This window comes from Gorilla gorilla, chromosome 5 (assembly GCF_029281585.2).
Source record: "Gorilla gorilla gorilla isolate KB3781 chromosome 5, NHGRI_mGorGor1-v2.1_pri, whole genome shotgun sequence".
Taxonomy (NCBI): domain Eukaryota; kingdom Metazoa; phylum Chordata; class Mammalia; order Primates; family Hominidae; genus Gorilla; species Gorilla gorilla.
In genome coordinates, this window is record NC_073229.2 from 151598361 (window position 1) to 151614340 (window position 15980).

The following is a 15980-nucleotide window of genomic DNA, read 5'->3' on the forward strand; positions in this document are numbered from 1 at the left end:
AGAGTGTTCTCCAACTTGATTCCATTCTCCCCATCACTCGCAGTTACAGTAATCAAACGTAAATTTGGTCTTTTCACATAGTCCCATATTTCTTGGAGGATTTGTTCGCTTCTTTTTACTCTTTTTTCTCTAACCTTGTCTTCTCGCTGTATTTTATTAATTTGATCTTCAATCACTGATAGCCTTTCTTCCACTTGATCGAATCGGCTACTGAAGTTTATGCATGTGTCACGAAGTTCTCGTGCCATAGTTTTCAGCTCCATCAGGTCATTTATCGTCTTCTCTATGCTGTTGATTCTAGTTAGCCATTCGTCTAATCTTTTTTCAAGGTTTTTAGCTTCCTTGTGATGGGTTCAAGCATCCTCCTTTAGCTAGGGGAAGTTTGTTATTACCAACCTTCTGAAGCCTACTTCTGTCACCTCATCAAAGTCATTCTCCGTCCAGCTTTGTTCCGTTGCTGGCGAGGAGCTGCAATCCTTTGGAGGAGAAGAGGCACTCTAAGTTTTAGAATTTTCAGCTTTTGTGCTCTGGTTTCTCCCCATCTTTGTGGTATTATCTATCTTTGGTCTTTGATGTTGGTATGTTGGTGACCTACAGATGGGGTTTTTGTGTAGGTGACCTTTTTGTTGAGGTTGACGCTATTCCTTTCTGTTTGTCAGTTTTCCTTCTTTTTTTTTTTTTTTAGTTGGAGTCTCGCTCTGTCACCCAGGCTGGAGTGCCCTGGCGCGATCTTGGCTCACTGCAAGCTCCACCTCCCAGGTTCACGCCATTCTCCTGCCTCAGCCTCCCTAGTAGCTGGGACTACAAGCACCTGCCATCACACCTGACTAATGTTTTGTATTTTTAGTAGAGACAGGGTTTCACTGTGTTAGTCAGGATGGTCTTGATCTCCTGACCTTGTGATCTGCCCGCCTTGGCCTCCGAAAGTGCTGGGATTACAGGCATGAGCCACCATGCCAGGCCCAAGCCACTGCACCTGGCCAGTTTTCCTTCTAACAGTCAGGTCCCTCAGCTGCAGTTCTGTTGGAGTTTGCTGGAGTTCCACTCCAGACGCTGTTTGCCTGGATATCACCAGCGGAGGCTGCAGAACAGCAAATATTGCTGCCAGCTCCTTCCTCTGGAAGCTTCGTCCAAGACGGGCAGCCACCTATATGAGGTGTCTGTTGGCCCCTATCAGGAGGTGTCTCCCATTTAGGCTACATGGGGGTCAGGGACCCACTTGAGGAGGCAGTCTGTTCGTTCTCAGAGCTCAAACACCGTGCTGGGAGAACCACTGCTCTCTTCAGAGCTGTCAGACAGGGACATTTAAGTCTGCAGAAGTTGTCTGCTGCCTTTAGTTCAGCTGTGCCCTGCCCTCAGAGGTGGAGGGAGTCTAGAGGCAGTAGGCCTTGTTGAGCTGTGGTGGGCTCCGCCCAGTTCCAGCTTCCCGGCCACTTTGTTTACCTACTCAAGCCTCAGCAATGGCGGATGCCCCTCCCCCAGTCAGGCTGCCGTCCTGCAGATTGATCTCAGACTGCTGCACTAGCAGTGAGCAAGGCTCTGTGGGTGTGGGAGCTGCCAAGCCAGGCATGTTAGAGAATCACCTTGTCTGCTGGTTGCTAAGACCTTGGGAAAAGCACAGTATTTGTGTGGGAATGTCCCGTTTTTCCAGGTAGTCTGTCACGGCTTCCCTTGGCTAGGAAAGGGAAATCCCCAAACCCCTTGTGCTTCCCGGGTGAGGGAATGCTCTGCCCTGCTTCAGCTCACCCTCCGTGGGCTGCACCCACTGTCCAACAAGTCCCAATTAGATGAACCAGCTACCTCAGTTGGAAATGCAGAAATCACCCATCTTCTGTGTCGATCACGCTGGGAGCTGCAGACCAGAGCTGTTCCTATTCGGCCATCTTGGAACGCCCCTCTTCCATAAGTGTATATCTTTTAGCTACTGAGCATCCATGAGTGAATTTTGACAGCTCAAGATACCTATAACAATCTTGCCAAGATTAGTGGTCTGAGCATTTATGGTCTCATGGTGAGGCAGTCCTAGGTTCCCAGGCATAAATTATTTAAAAATATGAAGAACACTTCTGACTCATCTACCTATTGAAGCCTACTGTCATTTTCTTCAAAGACATAATATCATTCCCTTTTTCCAAATTTCATTAGGTACCCACTGGGGTACTGAATAAAGTATATAACTTTATATTTACTATCCCAGCCTCATTGGAAGCCTCCCCTCCAGGCAAGATGGTCCACTCACTGTCTTCCAGATTTCAAGAGAGGCCTCAAGAATTCCCACTGCCATGCCTTTGCCAACAAACTTCTGCACTTGGCATGATCTATGCCCCTAGGCCCAGACAAATCCAGCATCTGTCAGGAATGCTCCCTTGGTACAGTCATGCTTCAATTCTGATCTTCTAGACATTTAATTTCTTGGAACATTCAGAATAATGAATTTGATACCAAGATCAAATTCCAAAAAAATAAATGTCTAGAAGATCAGAAGTGAAGGAATGAAATCTTGAGCAAGTGCAGTTTTTTTTTTTCTTTTGAGACAGAGTCTCGCTCTGTCACCCAGGCTGGAGCGCAATGGCATGATCTCGGCTCACTGCAACCTCTGCCTCCCAGGTTCAAGTGATTCTTCTGCCTCAGCCTCCTGAGTAGCTGGGATTACAGGCACCTGCCATCATGCCTGGCTAATTTTTGTATTTTTGTAGAGACAGGGTTTCACCATGTTGGCCAGGCTTGTCTTGAACTCCGTACCTCAGGTGATCCGCCCACCTTGGCCTTCCAAAGTGCTGGGATTACAGGTGTGAGCCACCACAACTGGCTTGTGCAGTTTTCTTAAATACCAATTTAGTCATCCATTGAATTGTGACAATAATGCCAAATTTGCAGAGCTGATGTGAATGTTAAACTTTGTAAACTCTAGAAAGTTATGGAAATATTAGGTGTATCATTATAATTCCTGTTCAATACCATGTATTATTTATATTACCTTATTTCTCCATCCATTATTCTAAAGTTTTTGAGAGTGCTGTATACTTCTTATAATTTGTTTCCCCAGTATGCTTGGCCAAGTGTCCTTTCTATTCTATATGAACAAAAATATTTGTCAATTGATTAACTAGATTTGAAACAGTGATGAAATGCTTTCAGATTATTTCATATTTGACATCTTATTCATTGGTTAGTAATATGTGAAGATAGGGCTTAATTATTTTTGTTGTTGTTAATTACAGATTTTAGGTAATTTAACACATAACCATTGTTACAAGAGCTATATATTCTGTATATTAATTTAAAAAAATGTACAGTTCTCTTTTTCATCTCTCTGCTGTAAAATCAATACTGAATTGGATCAAATGCCAGCTCGTATGCACTTTCAGCTTTGAAAGTTAGGACACAACTTTGAGTCTCTCTGACCGCAGACCGACTTGTAATTTAACCTACCAGAGGCTGGGTGTGTATCAAAACACAGTGGCTTTACTCAGAGCTTTTAAACAGCTACAAAAGTGAAAAAGCTGAGGATGGAGTGGAAAAAGAGAAAGGATACTTTGTTTTAGGGACCTGTTTTATTTATTTATTTTTTTGTATCCATTGATCACAGGACATCAGTGGCTGCTTCAGGGACTTGGGTTAGTAGTCTCCAGGGTTTACTTTACTCTGTATCTAGGGCAAACCTGACAGTCTGGAGTAGAGCAAGAAAAATATGTAATACAGTCAACTAGATTATTTAAAAAGCCACCTTTCTGTTATTCTTATGGGGTTGAGGAAATTGTTTCTCTATATGAGTATAAAATTTATCACCAATGTTCAAGGCTTTAAAGCAGAGTTGAAGGCAACCTGAGAATCACTCAGTATTCTTTCTTCCCTTACGTTTTATATCTGCTACTGAATTATTAGTGATGGCTCACTGTGCTTCCAGTGAGGGCAGAGGGTGTTGGGCTCCCCTTAAACAGGGAGAAAAAAGAACAACAAGGATATATATTTTTTTCATGCTGCCTACTGGTTTTGAATGTTTTAGGCTATTTAATTGGAAGAAGAAGGAATTGTTAAAGTTACTTTAAAACTCTACAATTGCTTAACAAGGAGGAGAAAAACTATTGGATAAAACATACAGTTATTTAAATAAGGTTTGGCAATTCAGCAACATCTATCAAAATCTTTATTATTTTCATGTTTAAAAAATACTTTAGGCTGGGCATAGTGGCTCAGGCCTGTAATCCCAGAACTGTGGGAGGCCGAGGCGGGCGGATCCCCTAAGGTTGGGAGTTCGAGACAAGCCTGACCAACATGGAGAAACCCCCTCTATACTAAAAATATACAAAAATTAGCTGGGCATGGTGGCACACGCCTGTAATCCCAGCTACTCAGGAGGCTGAGGCAGGATCATTGCTTGAACCCAGGAGGCAGAGGTTGCGGTGGGCTGAGATCGCATCATTGCACTCCAGCCTGGGAAACAAGAGCGAAACTCTGTCTCAAAATAAATAAATAAATAAATAAATAAATAACCAACCAACCAACCAACAAAACAAACAAAAAAACCAAAGCAAAACAAAAAAACTTTATATAGTAAAAAGACAGCAAAAATAGATTTTTGTTCAAAGAAGAAAAGATATACTGCCATTGTTGTGGTTCTGTAGATGATTTTAGTCTCTGGCTCCTCAACTGTGCACTGAAATGTAGGTTGATTTCAACCATAGCTTCTCCAGCTTCAGTCATTTATTGAAGCTAAAACCATAGTTTAAAGATACGTGAAAAAACAGAGCAAGTGGAAATTAAGCTTGATTATGGTCTTTCATGTGTTACTTTTGCTGTCCTTGATTGTGTATTTCTGTTGGATCAAACACTCCTACGTTACTGCTTGGCACCATAATGAATCAATATATATTCCAAGTGGCAAGAGGTAAGTTGAGAAGGAAGATGAACCAGTGCAACAAAATGCGCATAATACAGTGACAATAGTATGGCCAATCAATCTTGGAAATTACCCACTTGTTTAATGTTGAGCAACATGATCTAGCATTAATGTAATCACACTCTAAATCAGACAATGTAATTATGAAGACTGAGAGAAAAATGAGCCTGCAACTGAGGAGAAAGAAGACAGAGACCATGTCCTCTTCCTCTACCTATCAAAAGCTTTAAAATGTTTATTTACTCACAAATCCTATTCCTGATAATGTTTCAAAAGAAAACAGTAGAAAAGGCTGGGCATTGTGGGTCACGCCTGTAATCCCAGCACTTTGGGAGGCTGAGGTGGGCGAACCATGAGGTCAGGAGTTCAAGACCAGCCTGACCAGCATGGTGAAACCCCGTCTCTACTAAAAATACAAAACTGGCCGGGCGCGATGGCTCCCGCCTGTAATCCCAGCACTTTGGGAGGCCAAGGCAGGCGGATCAGGAGGTCAGGAGATCGAGACCATCCTGGCGAGCACTGTGAAACCCCGTCTCTACTAAAAATACAAAAAAAAATTAGCCGGGTGTGGTGGCAGGTGCCTGTAGTCCCAGCTACTCGGGAGGCTGAGGCAGGAGAATGGCATGAACCCTGCAGGGCGGAGCTTGCAGTGAGCGGAGATCGCGCTGCTGCATTCCAGCCTGGGCAACAGAGCAAGACTCCATCTCAAAAAAAAGCAAAAAAACCCAAAAATTAGCCGGGTGTGGTGGGATGCGCCTGTAGTCCCAGCTACTCAGGAGGCTGAGGCAGGAGAATCGCTTGAACCGGGGAGGTGGAGGATGCAGTGAGCCGAGACCGTGCCATTGCACTCCAAGCCTGGGTGACAGAGTGAGACTCAGTCTCAAAAGAAAAAAAAAAAGAAAATATGTTATTTACCAAGATGTCATCTATCATATAACATGAAATATAACACAATCATTAAAATACTGCCATTAAAGTGATATTAAACTAATAACATGGGGTAATGTTAAGAAAAAAAGTGAGACATAAAATTATGTATATGTTGTATGTTAAAAGCTACAAAAAACCAACATAATACATAAAATGTAAGAAAATATACAAAAATGCTAATCCAGATATAGGTAATATTGAATTTTCTCAACTTTTTTTGTAGGTTTTGTAAGGACAATTAAAATTTTAAAATAAGAAGCATAATTCTCCCTGCTGAAAATAAGAGATTTTCCTTCTCTTCTTTTTATCAGAGAATTTATTCTAGAAAGTTTGTAATTTTAAACATAATTATCCTCAGTATCTGTGAGCGATTGGTTCCAGGCCCCCCATGACCCCCGGGATACCAAAATCCAAAGACGCTCAAGTCTCTTCTATAAAATGGCATAGTATATGCATGTAACTTACACACATCCTCCGAAAGACTTTAAGGCATCTCTAGATTACTTGTAATACCTAATACAATGTCTACATATCACTTCCTTTGCGTGGACTGAATGTAGTACTTGGTATATGGCAAAGTGAAGTTTTGCTTTTTGAAGCTTTGTGGAATGTTTTTTTTTTCCCCCCAAATATATTTGATCCATGGTTGATTGAATCCACAGATGCACACTCCTGGATACAGAGAGCCCACTGTACCCTCTTGGTTCATTAAAATGTATATAAATCATTTTGAAGACTAGATAGGCCCTTTGTCAGCCCAGGAAGGTCTCTCTCAATAATCTAGGAACAATGCCATTGAAATGTACACAACGAGGGAGATAGCATCCTTAATCTCCCAGTTTCTGTGGGAGGACAGGAATCTAACTTCAGTGGAAGCCAGGCTCCAGAACTACCTTCTGTCATAAAAATACGAGAAGTTTGTTTTTCCCCGGACAAGGTCAATTAGCTAACAGGAACGATCTCCTCAATTTCCAGGTAAAGTTAGGATGAATGATGTTTGCAAATGGGGCTGTCATGTTGTCTTGCCTGAGAAATTGTTATTTATCTTGAAAACACGTATGTAATGCGTTGTATCTGCTGGGCGATATAAGGGGGTACGATTACTTTCTGTTTTTGGAATCTCTTAATGGATTACCTGTGATGTACCTCACATTCTGGCTTAATGTTTATTCAATAATAAAAGTGCTTTCTTTACTACCTTTATGGAGAGAATTTCTGGGTTGGGAGAAGATTATCGTTCTAATTATATTTATAATCAAATAAGTTCACATTGATATAATGAGCTTTATTATGCTTACAATGGGAAATATACTTTATAATTATTGCCTTTTTTCCTAGTTGATGATTTCTTTACCTTTTCGTTAGCAATAACTATCACCACTTTATTGGTTTATTCTACTCTAAGCTCTAAGCTCCCTTCCACTTCCAATTCTTTTGACTCACAGACTGTCTGTTCCAGTTTCTTCTCAGCTTCACAACATAGTTTTTAAGTCCAGGAAACACATCTGTACTATCTTGTACAACTAGGAACCCTGCTAGTGTCCCATGTAAGTCAACTGAAAGCCTTCCCTATTTTCTGTTTTTTGAGATGGAGTCTCGCAGTTGTCGCCCTAGCTGGAGTGCAATGGCGTGATCTTGGCTCACTGCAACCTCCGCCTCCCTGGTTCCAGCAATTCTCCTGCCTCAGCCTCCTGAGTAGCTGAGATTACAGGTGCACGCCACTATGCCTGGCTAATTTTTGTATATTTAGTAGAGACGGAGTTTCACCATGTTGGCCAGGCTGGTCTCAAACTCCTGACCTCAGGTGATGCACCCGCCTCGGCCTCCCAAAGTGCTGGGATTCCAGCTGTGAGCCATTGAACCCGGCCAGCCTTCCCTATTTTCAAAACAAGGACTTTATCACTAGTTCTAGTTAGCTCTTCCTTTGGTTTCTGCTTTCTGGTTTTAAACTATTCCTTTTTTTTCTTTTGTTTATCCTTTAATTCTCCTTTGAGTGCTTTGAGCTGCATTTTATACTTAATGTGCATAGATTTTTTTGTATAATTTAATATTCAAACTGGGACACTTTTGAGAGTGAAAAGATGGGGTAAATAATTACTGGGAAGTTATGCTGTAACCAAGACTGTCCTAGGCAAAACTGGATGTACGTAGGCAAAAGAATCTGAGGTTGGGAGTACCTTTGACTCAAAGTAGTGATTTAGTGTAATAAACCAATCAAGTGGTTATGAACTGATTGTTAACACAAAGATAGGTAGGTAAAGAGATAGATAAATGCAATATTTGGAGTATATTTATTTTTAAATATTTTTGTTGTTTATCTGAAATTAAAATTTAACTGAAGATTCCATATTCATATTTGTTAAATCTAGTAACCCCAGATGCATGGTCATCATAAATATGTTTATTGAAACTGTTTTCCTCAAGGATGGCAATTTCTTATTCATCAGTAAGGTGAATAGCTCAGCATTTACAGTATATTATTTAACATAAGTTAATAGGCTAAACACCGTAAAACTAACAAATAAGGCTTATTAATTTAAATGACTAGAAAGAAATATATTTATACCATAAAAAAACATAATTTCTTATTTTTAGGGGAAAATTAAGCTAATCTAATTAGGACTCTAAAGGATAAACATAATTTGAATGGCTAAATAAATCATATTGTCTATATCTTTAAAAAAATTTTGTTTTCTCTTTTCATATATCTGTTCTCATAAACATTTTGAATAGAAAATACAAAAATATTATTACCATATAAAAGTGATCTCATTACTTTTTTGGCATTCTACAATATAGTAACTTTTTCCACTACAGTCAAAAGATGCCTATTTGCCAGTAAGTCTTCTAAAATTCTCAAAATTTTCTTTCTCTTTCTCTTGGCTGTAACAGTTCACAAGTACAATGAAAGACTAAGTCAGATGGCTGGCGTTGGTGACTCACTTCCTCCCCCTTTTGGCAGTTTAGCTAGACACCCGTCTGAGTCAGCTTAACCAAAGAACAAACAAGCAGATACAGTGCCTGAGTTCTGGGGCTCCCCCTTTGTCACAAGGCTGTTTTCAGTGTCCCATGGCATTGTTAAAGAAAGCTCTCCTTGTTACATTGTCACAATGAAGTAGCCTACCCCTCTTACTCTATCAATATGTAGAGTGGTAGTACCAGGTGAGGCATTCCTAGAACTCCTTCCAGGAAGCGTCCAGATCCCCCTTCTTCAGCATGTCTCTCTGCAAGATAACACAAGCCAATGGGATGGTGTGTGCTTTGCTGTTTTCACTGCCAATATATTTGCTATATTCCCCAGGACACCCACTTTACTTTTATGCCTATGATTGCTAATTTTGTGTGTGTGTGTTTGTGTCGTGCTCCCATTACATGACATATACTGTCTGAATTAGGGGAAGATGGCAGTGGTGTAATTTCAGACCAGAGCCGCCTTTTAATTGGACTTTTATGAGACACAAAGGGCTTTTTACCCCATGTCCAGACTGAAATAAAAAAATTCAATCACTTCATTACAATAATTTGTAAGTCATTCTTCTTTTCATTCTGAAAAATCTCCCTTTGCACTTTATAACATTTCAGAAAGTAGAACTGTTTTCGTTTGTTTGTTTATTTGTTTGTTTTTGAGATGGAGTCTTGCTCGGTAGCCCAGGCTGGAATGCAGTGGCGTGATCTTGGCTCACTGTAACCTCTGCCTCCCAGGTCCTGGCTCAAGTAATTCTTCTGCTTCAGCCTACCGAGTGGCTGGAATTACAGACACATGCCACCATGCCCAGCTAATTTTTTGTATTTTTTAGTAGAGATGGGGTTTCACCATGTTGGCCAGGCTGGTCTTGAACTCCTGACCTCGGGATCCGCCTGCCTCAGCCTCCTAAAATGCTGGGATTATAGGCGTGAGCCACCAGGCCCGGCCCAGAGAGTTGAACTGTTAAGGAAAAACATGCATATTTATCTAAAATATATATATATTTTACTTAAGAATATATGTATTTTGAGATAGGATCTCACTTTGTCACCCAGGCTGGAGTGCAGTGGCACGATCACAGCTCATTGTAGCCTTGACCCACCAGGCTCAAGTGATCCTCTCATCTCAGCTTCCTGAGTAGCTGGGACTATATATAGGTGCATGTCCCCATGCCCGGCTAAGTTCAAAAATTTTTTTTTTCTAGAGACAGGGTCTCTCTGTGTTGCCCAGGCTGGTCTAAAATTCCTGGGCTCAAGCAATCCTCCCACCTGGGCCTTTCAAAGTGCTGGGATTACAGGTGTTATCCACTGTGCTTGACCAAGGAAAATAATATGTGTTTCCCTCTTAAAATGAATTCAAGAGTTTTTTGTTTTTTTTTTTTTTGACGGATTCTCACTCTGTCACCCAGGCTGGAATGCAGTGGCGTGATCTCGGCTCACTGCAACCTCCGTCTCCCGGGTTCAAGTGATTCTCCTGCTTCAGCCTCCCGAGCAGCTGGGATTACAGGCACATGCCACTACGCCCGGCTAATTTTTTTTTTTTTTGAGACAGAGTTTTGCTCTTATTGCCCAGGCTGGAGTGTTATGGCGAAATCTCATCTCACCGCAACCTCTGCCTCCTGGGTTCAAGCGATTCTCCTGCCTCAGCCTCCCAAGTAGCTGGGATTACAGGCATGTGCCACCACATCTGGCTAATTTTGTATTTTTAATAGAGATGGGACTTCTGCATGCTGGTCAGGCTGGTCTTGAACTCCCGACCTCATGTGATCTGCCCGCATCGGCCTCCCAAAGTGCTGGGATTACAGGTGTGAGCCACTGTGCCCAGGCTAATTTTTGGTATTTTTAGTAGAGATGGGGTTTCACCATGTTAGCCAGGATGGTCTCGATCTCCTGACCTCGTGATCCACCTGCCTCAGCCTCCCAAGGTGCTGGGATTACAGGCATGAGCCACCGAGCCTGGCCTAAGATTTAAATAATTATGGAATCTTTGTTAAATAAGCATGAACATTTTAGAATGTAAATTTCAGAGTTAGAAAAGAAATATTAGGTAAGTGAACATATTTACTGGTTTTGTAAATTATTTTAGGATGACCTGGGTTACAGGCACTTGCTTAAGGCACATATGTGAAATAAAACTTAAGGAATAGCCCTCAATGCTTCATGAATCTCCTATCCTTCCCCTTTCCTCTTTGGAATGGGTTGAGTACTTTTATGGTGAAAGTCTTATTCCTTGCTCTTTTCCTTCATATGACAAATTAATATCCTGAGCATAATATTAAAAAAAAGCAAACCAAACCTGTTTATTCTCTGCTCTGGCAGTTTGACATTTCTGTGTAGTACCCTCTGCCAAGTTGAGCTATAAATCCTCTGTGTTGATTTTACTGAGAGCTGTAAGTAAATGATACTTCTATATTTGGGGGATAATTTTATTTTGCTTTAAAATATTGAAATAAACAGAAAATCACCCAACAGACACTATCTTCTATCATTTTTCCTATAGTTTAAGGCATTTTAAAATCAAATGTTATTTTCGAATATGTTCTGCAGAAACACTTGGATTTTCCCCACTTGCCTTTACATACTTTGCTGTGTGTGATCAGGGCTGGGACATTACAAATTATATTTCCTTGGCTCCTTTGGTACTGGCAGAAGATCAGAAGAATAAAGGAAAAGAGAAGCTTCTGGTTTCTAGCATATACCAGTGGGAAATACTGGTAGTTGTTGTTATGGCATGGGAAGTCAGATGATTTCACACTTTTTTTTTTTTTTTTTTTTTGAGACAGAGTCTTGCTCTCACCCAGGCTGGAGTGCAGTGGCACGATCTCGGCTCACTGCAAGCTCTCTGTCCCGGGTTCACGCCATTCTCCTGCCTCAGCCTCTCAAGCAGCTGGGACTACAGGCGCCCGCTACTATGCCCAGCTAATTTTTTTGTATTTTTAGTAGAGACGGGGTTTCACCATGTTAGCCAGGATGGTCTCGATCTCCTGACCTCGTGATCCGCCCGCCTCGGCCTCCCAAAGTGCTGGGATTACAAGTGTGAGCCACCGCACCCGGCTGATTTCACACTTTCAAATTGAAGCAGAACTTTTCCATGTGAAATGGTTCTTATTCAGTGTTCCAGAATCAGCCAACAGTGCAGCATCAGGTGTGTGTTCCAGGCCAGGATCATTAGCAGTTTCTAATCTCTAGGTATTATTTCCACTTCCTTCTTGCTCCCCTGTCTCCCGTCATCATTTTGTTCTAGATATTTTAGTACCTTTGTTTCCAATTTTCTGTTGTAATGTGTTTAAATTCTTAGTGTTTCTCTGTTTTCCTAACTGGACTTTGACTGATAAAAGTACTGATGAAAAGCCACTAGAAATCCTACACTACAAATAGAACATATGTCTTTGACACCAGAAGAAAGAGGCACCTCAAAAATGATGCTCCTTTTCTAAGAAGGTATAGCGTTTCACAAAAGAATGAGGAACTACATTCATGTTTCTGAAATGAAAATGGGAGTGGTGTGTCATATTTTAAGCTCAACACAACCTCCTGGAATGTAAATTTTACTTGAAAATTTGTATTTAAAGGACAATATTTCTTTCAATCTTGAAATTTTTGGGGCAGATGATTTTACTAGTCAATTCTACCAAAGATTTAAAGAAAAGTTGATAATTTTACTAGTTTAAAATCCTTTACAAACTCTTCAAAAAATAGGAGGGGGGAACACTTTACATCTCATTCTGTGAGGTCAATATTACCCTCATAACAAAGCCAGACAAAGACATCACAAAAAATAAGACTAGAGACAGTACATATATATTCATATATATGTAAAAAATTTCAACAAAACATTATCAAACTGAAGCCATCAACATATACAAAGGATTATACCATAACCAAGTGGGATTTATCACAGGAATGCAATATTGGTTTAATACATGAAATCATTCCGTGTAATACACTGTATCAGTAGAATAAAAGACAAAATTAACATGATCACCTCAACAGATGCAAAATAAGATTTTGGTAAAATCCAACCCCCTTTTATGTTTAAAATACTCAACTAACTAGAAATACAAGGAAACATTTTCAAACTGATAAAGATCCATGAAAAACCTACAGTAAACTTCGTAACTAATGGTGGAAGACTGAATTCTTCCCCCTAATATTAGGAATAAGACAAGGATGTCCACTCTTGCTACTTCTATTCAACTTTGTGCTACATGTTCTATGTCAATTAGTGCAGAAAATGAAGAAAAGGTACCCAGATCAGATGGAAACTAGTAAAACTCTATGTGCAGATGTCATATTGTCGTATGTAAAAGATCCTAAGGAACCCTGCCCAGAAAAATATTAGCACAAATGAGTTAATTCAGCAAGACTGCAGGCGACAAAGTCAATATACAAAATACATTGTAATATGAAATCAAGAAAAATATTCAACTTATAATAGCATCAGCAAATTAAATACTTAGGATTTTTTTTCTTTTCTTTTTTTTCTTTTCTTTTTTTTTTTGAGAGCCTCACTCTGTCGCCCAAGCTGGAGTGCAGTGGTGCGATCTTGGCTGACTGCAACCTCTGCCTCCTGGGTTCAAGCGATTCTCGTGCCTCAGCTTCCTCAGTAGCTGAGATTACTGGCACCCACCACCATGCCAAGCTAACTTTTGTGTTTTTAGTAGAGATGGGATTTCACCACGTTGGGCAGGCTGATCTCGAACTCCTGACCTCAAGTGATCTGTCCATCTCAGCCTCCCAAAGTGCTGGGATTACCGGCGTAAGCCACCACACCCAGCCAGACCAATTACATTTTATCAGTGATTCTGGGGATATTGTGTATCCACATCCAAAATCATGTAGTTAGACCTGTACCTCACAGAATATGCAAAATTAACTAAAAATGGATCATAGGCCTAAATGTAAGAGCTAAAACAATGAAATGCTTATAAGAAAGTATAGAAGTTATTCTTTATGACCTTGCTTTAGGAAATGGATTTTTTAAGATATGACATTAAATGCACAAGTGATAAAAGGAAAAAAAAAACATCAATTGCACTGCATCATAATTAAAAACTTTTTTTTTTTTTTTTTGAGATGGAGTCTCGCTCTGTCGCCCAGCCTGCAGTACAGTGACCCAATATTGGCTCACTGCAAGCTCCGCCTCCCGGGTTCACGCCATTTTCCTTCCTCATCCTTCTGAGTAGCTGGGACTACAGGTGTCCACCACCATGCCCAGCTAACTTTTTGTATTTTAAGTAGAGATGGGGTTTCACTGTGTTAGCCAGGATGGTCTTGATCTGCTGACCTGGTGATCCGCCCACCTTGGCCTCCCAACATAATTAAAAACTTTTGTGCTTCAAAGGACACAATAAAGAAAATGAAAAGAGAACATACAGAATGAGAGAGAATATTTGCAAATTATATATCTGATATGGGATTTATATCCAGCATATAAAATTTAAAAAGATAGGCTGGGCATGATGGCTCACGCCCATAATCCCAGCACTTTGTTAGGCCGAGGTGGGCGGACATCAGGACAGGAGTTTGAGACCAGCCTGGCCAGCATAGTGAAACCCCGTCTCTACTAAAAATACAAAAAATTAGCCAGGCATGGTGGTGCATGCCTGTAGTCCCAGCTACTCGGGAGGTTGAGGCAGGAGAATTGCTTGAGCCTGGCAGGCAGAGGTTGCAGTGAGCCAGGATAGCACCACTGTACTCCAGCCTGGGTGACAGAGCAAGAACGTGTCTCAAAAAACAAACAAAAAAAAAAAAATTAAAAAGACAGGCTTAAAGTACTAACATATCAATAATTACTTTAAATGTAAATGATATAATTACACCAATTAAAAGAGATTGGCACTGTGGGTTTAAAAAATGAGCCAAGTTTATGTTGTCTACAACTAACTAACTTCAAATACAACAATGTAAGTAGGTTGAAAGTAAACAGATGGAAAAAGGTATGTACACATTAATTTAAAAAGAGCAGAAGTGGATATATTAATATGAGATAAACTAGAAGTCAGAGAAAAGAAAGTTACCAAGCACAAAGGGAGATTATATAATGATAAAAGGGTCAATACACAAAGGAGACATAGAAACTGACTTCAAAATACATGAAACAAAAATTGATAGAACCTAATCCAAAATTATATTTGAGGATGTTAACACCACTCTCTCAACAGTTGATAGCAGGACTAGATAGAAGATCATCAAAGGTATAGAAGACAGAACTACACAACCAACGAACAGGATCTAATAGAAATATACAGAACACTACACATCGAAAAGGAAAATACACATTCTTTTCAAGTGCTCATGAAACTTTCACTGATACAGATTATATCCCAAGAAACTAGAAGAAAAATTAGCAAAATTGGCCCAAAGCAAATTGAAGAAATGAAATAATAAAGAGCAGAGATCACTGGAATTGAAAACAAAGTAGAGAAAATCAATGAAACAAAAAGCTGGTTATTTGGAAAGATCAACGAAATGAATAAACTTCTAGCAAGACTGATGAATATTAAAAAGTAGAAGACACAAATTAGCAATATAAAAAACAAGCAACATCTTTACACATTATGCAGCTGTTAAAATGATATAAAGGAAGCACTATAAACAGCTCTGCATATACAAATACAGCAATTTAGATGAAATGGACCAAATCCTCTGAAAAGTCAAACTACCAAACATCCAACCTGAATGTCATGATCTAATTAACCTAACAATTCCAAAAAAATTGAATCTATAGTCTAAAAATATTTTAAAAAGACATCTCCAGGTTCATATTATTTCACTGGAGAATACTACCACATATTTAAGAAAGAATTAGTATTAATTCCAATTCTACATAATCTCTTTGAGAAAACAGAAGTGGAGGAAACACTTCCCAACTCTTTTTTTTTTTTGAGACAGGGTCTCTCTCTGTTGCCCAGGCTGTAGTGCAGTGGCATGATTTGGGCTCACTACACCCTCTGCCTTCTGAGCTCAAGCAATCCTCCCATTTCAGCCTCCCACGTAGCTGGGACTACAGGTGTGCCCCACCATGCCTAGCCAATTTTTGTATTTTTTTGTAGACTTGGGGTTTTGCCATGTTGCCCAGGCTGGTCTCAAAGTCCTGGGCTCAAGAGATCCTCCTGCCTTAGCCTCCCAAGGTGCTGGGATTACAGGCATGAACACTGCTTTCTGCCCAAACTCATTTTATGAG

General features: G+C 40.2%; 1 pseudogene; it reads right to left on the reverse strand.

Annotated features, from left to right (window-relative positions):
* Positions 1 to 4696: 4696 nt before the first annotated feature.
* LOC101135649 (protein cornichon homolog 4-like) lies at positions 4697 to 5099 on the reverse strand (annotated as a pseudogene).
* Between the last annotated feature and the right edge of the window lie 10881 nt (positions 5100 to 15980).